Consider the following 10498-nt stretch of genomic DNA (forward strand, 5'->3'; position numbering starts at 1 on the left):
AGCAAAGCAGAGCCCGCACGTGACACAGTGGCTCTTCCCTTTGACAGAGGGCTGGCACGGGTGCAGGGCCTACCGGAAGCCGCAGAGGAGTTCCTATCCCGTGGAGTTCCTAACTGGCATGCTCTTGAGATGTTGAAGGAAGAGTGTTCATTCTCTGCCCACCCAGCCAGGCCGAACAGGTCTCAGTTCATGGAACACAGTGAACTCAGTTCAAGCCTTAAGGCCTCTGTGAAGTCACCCCCAAGGCCTCAGACACAGGCAAGTCATTGCAGTCTTAGCTCTTGGGCCTGCCCTGCATTCAAGATTAGAGCTGGGGGTTGCTGGGCATTTGTGGTGGCCCAGAGCCAGACTGAATGTATTGAGAGCTGGGACCCTAATTTGCCCGGACAGTATCCTCATAACATTCTGTGCGGCGCCCGACCCAACAATGATGCAGAGAACTTCCTGATGTGTCCACACAGGTCATTGCCTGTCCTCCCACAGGGGTTTGGGCAGCCCAGGGTTCCCCTGTTCTCTATGTAGCCAGCCCAGCAACTATCTCAAACCTGCACCCTGTCGGCCCTTCCCAGGGGCAGGCAGGACCTGAGGAGGAAGGGACATACCCCTGGGCTTGGGTGTCCCAGTCGCCCTGATTATGACACTGATTCTTCACCTCCTGGGTGCTCCATATTTTCATCCCTGAAATGGAAAGCAGTTCCTTCCCACGGTGGGACTTTGCATTTCTGAGACATCTTCTGAAGAGAATCAACCTTTCTCTTCCCTCTATACCTTCCCCTTTCTCTCTCACCTCTCTCCCGCTTCAGCCTCTCTCACTCACAACCCTTTCCTCCCCTCTCTCAGTGTGCATTCTTCGAGTTTTCAACCGCCTGCTGTACTCTGCTTGTGTCAGTTTGAGGTCCTGCAGGTGAACACAATCTAGACCGAAGCTTTTGCAGGATGAGCCGGGCAGATGCAATACAGTGCCCAGTTCTCAGGAGAACTGCAGAACTGCACGTCTTCCTACACAATGCAGAATGTTCTAGGGATCCTCCAACCGTGTGGGTCCTCTGGGAATAAATCCAAAAAGCCCTAGGATTAAGAGGAAATAAGACAAAGAACTTCATTAGCATCCATTTGTTCTCTGTGCTGCTTTGAGAAGAAACTCTATAAACTATTAACATGACAAAGAACTTCAGTCCTGAAGGAGAGAGTGGGCTAGCTGAACGGAAGACCATACCCACGCGAGAGGACAGCTGGGCTGATGAGCGGGCACACGGCTATAGAGATGGACTTACAGAAGGTTCATAGAAGGGGAGACGTATAATACCGGGGCTTCCAGCTGAAGAACGTTAGATTATCGACAGTGAAGATAAGCTGAGATAAAAGACATTCAGTCCAAATGGAGAGAAAATACTTTAAAATAAGCCTAATGCTCACAACTAAATTAAGGCAGTAAATATATGTGGTTCCAGCCCATTTACTGTTATAGAGACTACAGATCATTATAATGAACAGAAGATTATTAACCACAAAATGCCCTATGCATCAAATCAGCTTGAGCTATTCACTCCTCCGCATCAAAGGAAATCCAGTTGTCCTGACAAGGACGCTTCCACACGCTAGTTGGAAACCAAGAAAATTGAGAATGTCACTTGGAATGGCTTGAAAACATCAAGAGGTGGGGGCTGTGTCCCTTCCCCCTGAATCTGGATGGGCTTGGCATGGCTTCGGGCAGTAGAGAATGACAAATGTCTTCTGGGGCTAGATCATAGAAGGTCTGCAGCTCCCATCCGGCTCCTTTGGAGCGCTTACCCCCAGTGCTCCTTCTCGGGATAGGCCCCTCAGTACCCGGCCTGTCGGCTGGGAGAGGCCACATGGAGAGGTCACGGAGAGGGGCTCAGGTCAGCAGTGCCAGCCCTTGAGGCACCTCTGCCCAGGCACCAGATGTGTGAATGAAGACACCTCCAGACGATCCCAGTGTCCAGGCTTCAGTTACTTCCAGCTTTTGTCTTTCCAGATGTGACTTCAGATATTGTGGAGAAGAAACTGGTCATCTCCTTGGTGCCTTGTCCAAATTCCTGACCCCCCAAATCTGTGAGCGTAGTGAAATGGTGGTTTAATGCCAGTACGTCTGAGTCACTGTTGTATAGCAATAGATGACGGTAAGCGAAAACAGGCGGATGCAGTCAGACAGTTTGCCTCGCGGTCTCAGGAGGGACCGGGGGCTATCAGTGCACAGGAAGGTTGGACTCGCGGGATTCCAGGCCGTGCTCTGCCCCTCCAGCTGTGAGGCCCTGGGACAGTCATCGTCTCTGTGCCCGGGTCCTCATCTACAAAGTAAGAATAATAATGGTGCCTGCGCTAGGCGGGTTGTAAAGAGTGAGCTCAGAGCTTGATGAGCATGACATAAGTGCATGGTGTTGTCTTGCACTGGGGACACCGTGCAGCAGAAAGGGCTCCTGCACCTGGTCACGTTACCAGGTGCTTTTATTTCAAGAAAACTAGATGGATGTAATGGATTCAATTAAGAGAGTTGGCGGTTTTATAATCAGTTCACAACAGCTTCCTTTAAATCAGTTTTACAAACTTTTTTGGACTGTGACCCACAGTAAGAGACACATTTTCTCTGTGACTTAGTACACACAGCATCTACCTCTATAAAACCCACGTAAAAATCTGTTCAGCCCTGGCAGGTGTAGCTCCACTGGTTGGAGCCCTGTCCGGTACACGGAAGAGTGGCAGGTTCGATTCCTGGTCAGGGCACACACTCAGGTTGTGGGTTTCGTCCAGTGGTCAGGTCTTGTGCGGGAGGAATCTGAAGGATGTTTCTCTCCCTCTCTCCCTCCCTCCCTCCCTCCTCTGTCTAAGATAAAAAGAAAAAAAGCTTTAATGAAACAGTATTTGCACTTACTATGTGTGATGCACTCTGATATTTTCTGTTCTATTTACTTTTTCAAAATCCACTAAATTGATTTCATAACCTGCTAAATGGGTCAAATCTGTGCCTTAAATACTAGTTTTTATATGGTTTCCTCCATCCTAAACTTTTTTGCTGCTTTTTCCTTTGTTCCTCTCACTCTCCACTTTCTGGAAGCCACGCCTTCCCACCCTATTGGGCGGAGCCTTGTCTTGCGCAATGGTGCGGGACCTCACGCGCAGGTGTCCCTGCCTGCTCTCTGTACACCCCTACTGTCCCCACAGGCCCTAGCACTGTACTGGCGCGTACCAGATGTGAGACCAGGATTTTTAAATTGATCTTAGAACAGGGACACAAACTCTGTTGCCTGCTCATGTTTTATCTGTGCTAAGCACTTAGTTCTCAGATGATCTATAGCCTAATGCAGTTATTGATAATGATGCCCTATGAGCATCAGGGAATAGAGATCTGGCTGGCGTCGCATTCTGGGTGTCCTAACGTACAAAGATGTAAACGGTCACCCGGCCGTAATGCCTGTCTGCCTTGAACGCTGTTTTCACCTTATAACCACAGGACATTTAAAAGCAGACTCCAGAAAGTGCCTCACAATGACAATTGGTCACAGCAGTCACTGCATGCCATCATCAATAATGAGCCGAGCATGCGTTTCGCTGCCGGAGCCTTTAACCCAGCACACGGTGCCTCTCACCGAAAACGAGCCACGCACCCGCCAAGGTGCTGGCCGGACAGTTTCCACTGTCTTGCAGTTTTTGTTTTTTTAATTTTGCAGAACCTGATGATAATCAATAAAATGAGCAAGTGGAAATCTCAGGAACATACAAATTAGAGCTACTGATTCTTCAAAGGCGTCTCCATTTGGCTCATAGTACACAACATTTGTGTCCACTCTTGGGCTGCTGTACCAAAAACACGTCATTGTGCGTGCACAGGGTGTCCCATCGTGCTTCCATTGTATGTACAGATGAGGGACATGACCTTCCCCGCTAGCGGGCGAGTGACGGAGGAGAGAGGTGGGCTCCGGTCCACACAGACGTGCAGAATTGCAGCTCTGTCACTCATTCGCTGAGCAACTGGGAGACCGTTGCTTCAGCTTTTTGAGCCTCAATTCCTTAATCTATAAAATGGGGGATAAGAGCCCCCCGCCACACACACACTCTGCTCCGGCTGCACTGCGCTCGCCCCGAGCTCCGGGCTCCTGTTGAGGCAGCGCCGCTGTCGTCTCCTTCCAGCCGCCGTCATGACATCCTACCGGGGCCTCATCAGCCATGAGCTGGTCTCCGACATCCGCAAGGTCCGGAAGCCGCAGACTGCTGTGCCTGGGGCGGAGGGTCAGAGGGTCAGTTGGGTAGAGGGGACATGGCGGGCTGTTTACTGGTGGACATGCCTCTACCCAGCCCCACGACGAAGGTACCGAAAGCACAGTCATCGCTGGTGTGGAGACTGCCGTGAACCGTCATCTGCAGGAAACCAGCTTCACAAAAGAAGCCTACAAGAAGCACACCAAGGACCACATGAAATCAATCAGAGGGTAAGGTGAAGAACCGAGGCCAGAAACAGTGACGCCTGCATGACGGGCTGCAGGACAGACCAGGCACATCCTTGCTAATCTCAGAGACTGCCGGCTCTTCATGGGTGAGAACATGGATCCAGGTGGCAGGGCTGCTCTGCTGGACCACCGTGAGGATGGTGTGCCCCCATATAGGATTTTCTTTAAGGATGCTTTAGAAATGGGAAAATGTTAGCACGTTTGGCAATTGGGATCTATCACCTGTCATCACAACTGGCTGCTGCTTTTCATCCACACCCAGGACTAGGACAAATGGGACTGATGCTATCTTGAGCTCTTCATTTATTCTGACCTTGATTTGTTTGGAGTGAGGCATCCTTTTTAAGAAAAATAAAATGCATTTAAACTCCTTTGAGAGAATGCCTTTTAGTTTAATATATATTTCATCCCTCCTGTGTAGTGTCCCTGGGGAAGCTAGACCTGGTTGTAGACCACTACGATAAAACATAGATTGTCTTCAGATAGCTTCTACAGTGAAAACTACTGCTGAGACTGGAATATAAAAAACAAGGATCAGAAGTCTTAATTCTGAGTTGAATTAAAGGGAAAGACCATGCTCACCACAGACAACACTTGGAGTGGATTCCTTAGACATTTCATCACCTCAAACAAGTAGTTAACTGGAAGAGATTACCAAAAGAATAAAAAAAGACCGATACAGCTGGGAAAACAAAGGGGTGGGGGGTAAGAATACATCTCTCAGGGTCATGGTACTAGAGAAAAGCTCACGCTCACAAAGTGGTCAGAAGCCACTTCTCGTTCATGTGCGTGATGGCTGTCCTGAACCATGGCATTCTGGCCTCTGACCCCGGAGCTGCAGCCCGACACAAAGCCCCTCCGTGCAGGCTGGCCGTGGTCATGCCGTGGCCAACTAGAAAGCCACGAGATAGTGATGAACAGGACAATCAATTTAATTTTTTAAAATAGCTTTATCTTAAAAGGTAATTACCACAAAAGTCCAGATAGTGGGTGTGACAGATTAATAGCAACCAAAGGTGTCCATGTCCAAATCCCTGGAATTTGTTAGTAGGTCATATTACATTGGAAAAGGGGTTTAGCAGATGTAATTATATTAAGGGTCTTGAGATGGGGAGATTATGCTGAATTATCTGGGTTGGCCCCATGTAATCACCAGGGTTCTTACAAGAGGGAGGGAGGCAGGAGGGTCAGCGTCAGAGGAGAAGGTCTGAGGACAACGAGGTAAGAGTGGTTTGGGGCCACGAGCCGAGGACTCTCGGCCGCCTGCGAAGCTGGAAATGGCACAGAGGTGGCTTTCCCCGAGTCCTCCAAAAGGAAGCGGCCTGCCAACACCTTGATTTTAGCGTGTAGAATCCATTTTTAGACTTAAAATTTCTTTGTTTATTGATTGATTTGAGAGAGAGATAGGTAAAGAGAGAGAGAGATTGAGAGATTTACTGCTCCACTTATTCATGCATTTATTGGTTGCTTCTTGTACGTGTCCTGACTGGGAGTCAAACTCACAACTTTGGCGTGTTGGGGTGATGCTCCAACCAACTGAGCTTCCCAGCCGGGGCTCATTTTTAGATGTTTAATTGCCAGAACTGTAAGCTAATAAATTTATATTGTTATAATCCACTAAGTTGTGGCCATTTGTTACAGCAGCAGTAGGAACTGGATCTCTAATTGGAGGAAGGGGACCATCATGGGGAGATAAAGCAGGTCGCCCACAGAGCAGGTGGAGGAGGTCGGAGAGTGGGTGAGAACGGGCCTGCAGGAAATGTCCCATACGGCCCAGCCCCTTAGCTCTTGTTCAGGGAGAAAATGCATGGTCTCCACAGAGGGAACAATGCAAATCTCACCAGACGGCAGTCCAGCCACACGCCCACTTAAAATGTCAGCCCTGACCGTGCTCTTCATGTATTGTAATGTAGGTGTAGACAGATGGGGAGAGAAAACCATTTATGTAAACATTTCTGCTGCTCATTCTGTTCTGTAGCGGTGATGAGGCATAAATTGGCATTATTAAGCCGAGTCCGCCCTCCGCCCACGCTGTCCCTTTTCGTCCCTTCCACTGCTTCAGCTGGATGAGGTGACTCTTTGTTTATGATGGTGACACAAACCTTCGCTCCTCAAGGCTGGAGTCCTTGTGGCCTTGATTTTACTGCAGTTTTCTGTGGACGAGAACAGTTGCAAAGCAAGTACTCAGCGACTGTCGCCCCCAGAAATTCCCCGGCGGCCCCAGTCTTCCCTCACCCCCACTGTGCAGCAAGAATCACTCTCTGTTTATTCCACAGTACTACGGATTCATCATCAATACAATTTTTTATTTTTTTTTTTCCATCACCATTTACCCCCCTATACCCTCTTCCACCTCCACCCCTCTCCCTCCGCCCACCGCAAATAACCACACTGTTGCCTGTGTCCATGAGTTCTTTCTCTGTTTCTTCTTTCCTGCTCCATCCCTCCACCCCCCTAACACCACCCCCACTGGAGCTGTCTGCCTGCTCTCGGTCTGTGAGTTTGACTTTATTTTGCTTGTTACTTCAGTTTGTTCGTTAAGTTCACATAAGAGTGAAATCATGTGGTACTTGTCTTTCTCTGACTGGCTTATTTCACTCAGCATAATGTTCTCCAGGTCCATCCATGGGTATGGTTTTGGGTTTCTTAGAATAAATTCCCAGAAGTGGAATTGCTGGGTCATAAGGCAGTTGCTTTTTTAATTTTTTGAGGGAACTCCATACTGCTTTCCACAGGGCTGTACCAGTCCGCATTCCCACCAACAGTGCATGAGGGTTTCCCTTTCTTCAACCCTCCCCAACACTTATGTTCTTTGATTTACTGATGATAGCCATGCTGACAGGTGTGAGGTGATATCTTATTGTGGTTTTAATTTGCATCTCTCTGATGATTAATGACGTTGAGCACCTTTTCATATGTCTGTATGTCCTCTGAAGAATTGTGTATTCAGGTCCTTTGCCCATTTTTAATTGGATTGTTTGTTTTGGTGTTGAATTTTATAAGTTCTTCATATATTTTGGACAGTAACCCCTTATCCCATTCAGTGGTTTGTGTTTTCATATTTTTTTTTTTATTTTTTTTTTTATCCTCACCCGAGGACATTTTTCCATTTTTTACTCAGATAGAGCGGGAAGGAGAGAGAGGAAGAGAGAGAAACATCGATGTGAAAGGGACACATGGAGTGGCCGCCACCCACACGACCCAACCAGGGCCGGGGACAAACTGCAGCCAAGGTACGTGCCCTTAGCGGGAACCGAACCCGGGTCTCTGTGGACCGCAGGCTGACGCTCTAACCGCTGAGTCAAACCGGCCAGGGTGTGTTTTCATATTGATGGTTTCCTTTGCTTGGCAAAACTTTTTAGTTTGATGTAGTCTCATTTGTTTATTTTCCTTTGATTTTCCTTGCCTGAGGAGATAGATCAGAAAAAATATTACTAAGAGAAATGTTCGAGATTTTACTGCCTATGTTTTTTCTTCTAGGATTTTTATAGTTTTGAGTCTAGCATTTAAATCTTTCATTGATTTTAAGTTTATTCTTGTGTACAGTGTAAGAAGGTTGTCTAGTTTCATTTATTTGCAAGTATCTGTTCAATTTTCTCAACACCATTTATTGAAAAGACTATATTTATCCCATTGTCTGTTTTCACCTACTTTGTCAAATATTAATTGGCTATAAAGGCGTGGGTTTAATTTCTGGGCTTTCTATTCTGTTCCATTGATCTATATGTCTGTTTTTATGCCAGTACCATGCTGTTTGATTACCATGGCCTTGCAGTATAGTTTGATATTGGGTAATGTGATTCCTCCAACTTTATTCATTTTTCTCAAGATTACTGTTGCAATTCAAGGTCTTTTGTGGTTCCACATAAATTTTTGGAATGTTTGTCCTAGTTCCATGAAATATGCCATTGTCATCTTGATGGAAATAGTGTTGAATCTGTAGGTTGTGTTGGGTAGTATGGACACTTTAATGATGTTAATTCTTCCTATCCATGAACACAGTATATGCTTTCATTTATTTATAGCCTCTTCAATTTTTTTCTTCAGTGTCTTATAATTTTCAAGTTCACTAGGAAGAATTCTCTTCACCAATGGTTTTCAGGACCATCCCTTAGTGTGACTGCAGTGATATCTGCCTCTTACAGCCCAGGTCTCACTTATTCCAAATAAGATCAGGGAACCTATGCCATTGCAATAGATGCTACCCTTACCTTTAGCCTCCAAGAGGACACCATCACAGAGTTTTCCAGTAGTGCTGGTGACCCTTTCTTTAATGCCCTGATGAAGGAAGTGTCCTTTGGACCCTCCCAGAGGGTGTGCTAAAAAGGAGGGTGCACAGATTGCACATAATCTATCTATTCTAACATATCCATTTCCTTAATTCTATGACCTCTTTTCTGTATGGAATACCTGGGCCATTCTGAGATTTTTACCTGATCCCTCCAACTTTGTTGTTCTTTCTCAAGATTACTGAGGCTATTCAGGGTCCTTTTTGGTTCCATATAAATTTTTGGAATATTTGTTCTAGATCTGTGAAATATGCCCTTGGTACTGAAATAGGGATTGTGTTGAATCTGTAGACTGCTTTGGGTAGTGTGGACATTTAATGATGTTAATTCTCCCAATCCATGAACATGGTATATGCTTCCACTTGTTTGCATCTTTCTCTATTTCCTTTTTCAATGTCCTGTAGTTTTCTGAGTACAGGTCTTTTACCTCTTGGTTAAATTTATTCCCAGGTGTCTTATTTTGTTTGTTGCAATCGTAAATGGGATTTTTTTTTTTTTTTTTTTTTAGTTTCTTTTATTGCTGTATAAAAATGCCATTGCTTTCTGAATGTTGATTTTTTATTTATTATTTATTAAATCTAGCAGATTTTGGTGAAGTCTTTTAGTTTTTTTATGTTCACTATTATGTCATCTGTGAATAATGACAGTTTTACTTTCTCCTTTTCAATTTGGATACCTTTTATTTTTTCTTCTTGTCTGATCATTGTGGCTAAGGAGACATCCCTGTCTTGTTCCTGATCTTAAGGGAAACACTTTTTGTTTTTTCCCACTGAGGATGATATTGGGAGATCTAGTGGTAACAAAAATCTTTCAGCTTTTGTTTATCAGAGAATACCTTAATTTTTCTTTTATATTTGGAGTTTTGTGAGACATGGAATTCTTGGTTGAGAGCTGTTTTTCTTTTAGCACTTTAAACATGTATTTCACTATCTTTTGGCTTTAATGCTGTCTGATAAAAATTAACTATTAATCTTATTAAGAATCCTTTATTTGTACATGATGAATAGCTTCTATCCTGATGCTTTCAAGATTCCCTCTCTCTTCGGCTTTCAACAGTTTGATGTGTCTTGGTGTGTATCTTTTTAATTTATTTTCCTTAGAATTTGTTAAGATTCTTGGATTTGTAGATTTATATATTTCATCAAATTTAGGAAGTTTTCAGGCATTATTTCTTCCAATATTTTTTCTACCCATTTCTTTCTCTTTTTTACTTCTTAGGCCTATAATGTGTATGTCTATCTGTTTGATCGTGTCCTACAAATTCCTTGAACTCTATTCACTTTTTAAAATTATTTTTCCTTTCTGTCCTTCATATTTGGTAATTTCAATTGTCCTATCTTAAAGTTAAGTGCTTTTTTTCCTTCTGTCTGTTCAACTCTGATATTCAATCCCTCTGGTGAAAGCTTCATTTTATTTATTGTACTATCAGCTCTAATATTTCTGTTTGGTTTCTTTATATATCTTAATTAATAGTCTCATTTGTTCATACATAATTTTTCTGATTTTCTTTAGTTCTCTGACCATTAGTTTTCCTTTAGTTCTTTAAACATATTTAAGACAGTTGTTTTAAAATCTTTCTCTAATAAGTTCAATGTCTATATTTATATAGGGATGGTTTTTGTCAATTTATTTTGTTTCTTTGAGTGAACAATATTTTTTGTTTCTTGTATATCTTGTGATTTTGGTTTGAAAATTAGACATTTAAATATTATAATCTGGTAATTTAGCAAACAAGATTCTTCCCAT

At 44.3% G+C, this 10498-nt stretch overlaps 1 pseudogene; it reads left to right on the top strand.

Moving 5' to 3' along the window:
* Positions 1-4154: 4154 nt before the first annotated feature.
* LOC118631245 lies at positions 4155-4659 on the top strand (annotated as a pseudogene).
* Positions 4660-10498: the final 5839 nt, after the last annotated feature.

The sequence above is a fragment of the Molossus molossus genome, unplaced genomic scaffold (assembly GCF_014108415.1).
Source record: "Molossus molossus isolate mMolMol1 unplaced genomic scaffold, mMolMol1.p scaffold_m16_p_15, whole genome shotgun sequence".
NCBI classification, from domain to species: Eukaryota; Metazoa; Chordata; class Mammalia; order Chiroptera; family Molossidae; genus Molossus; species Molossus molossus.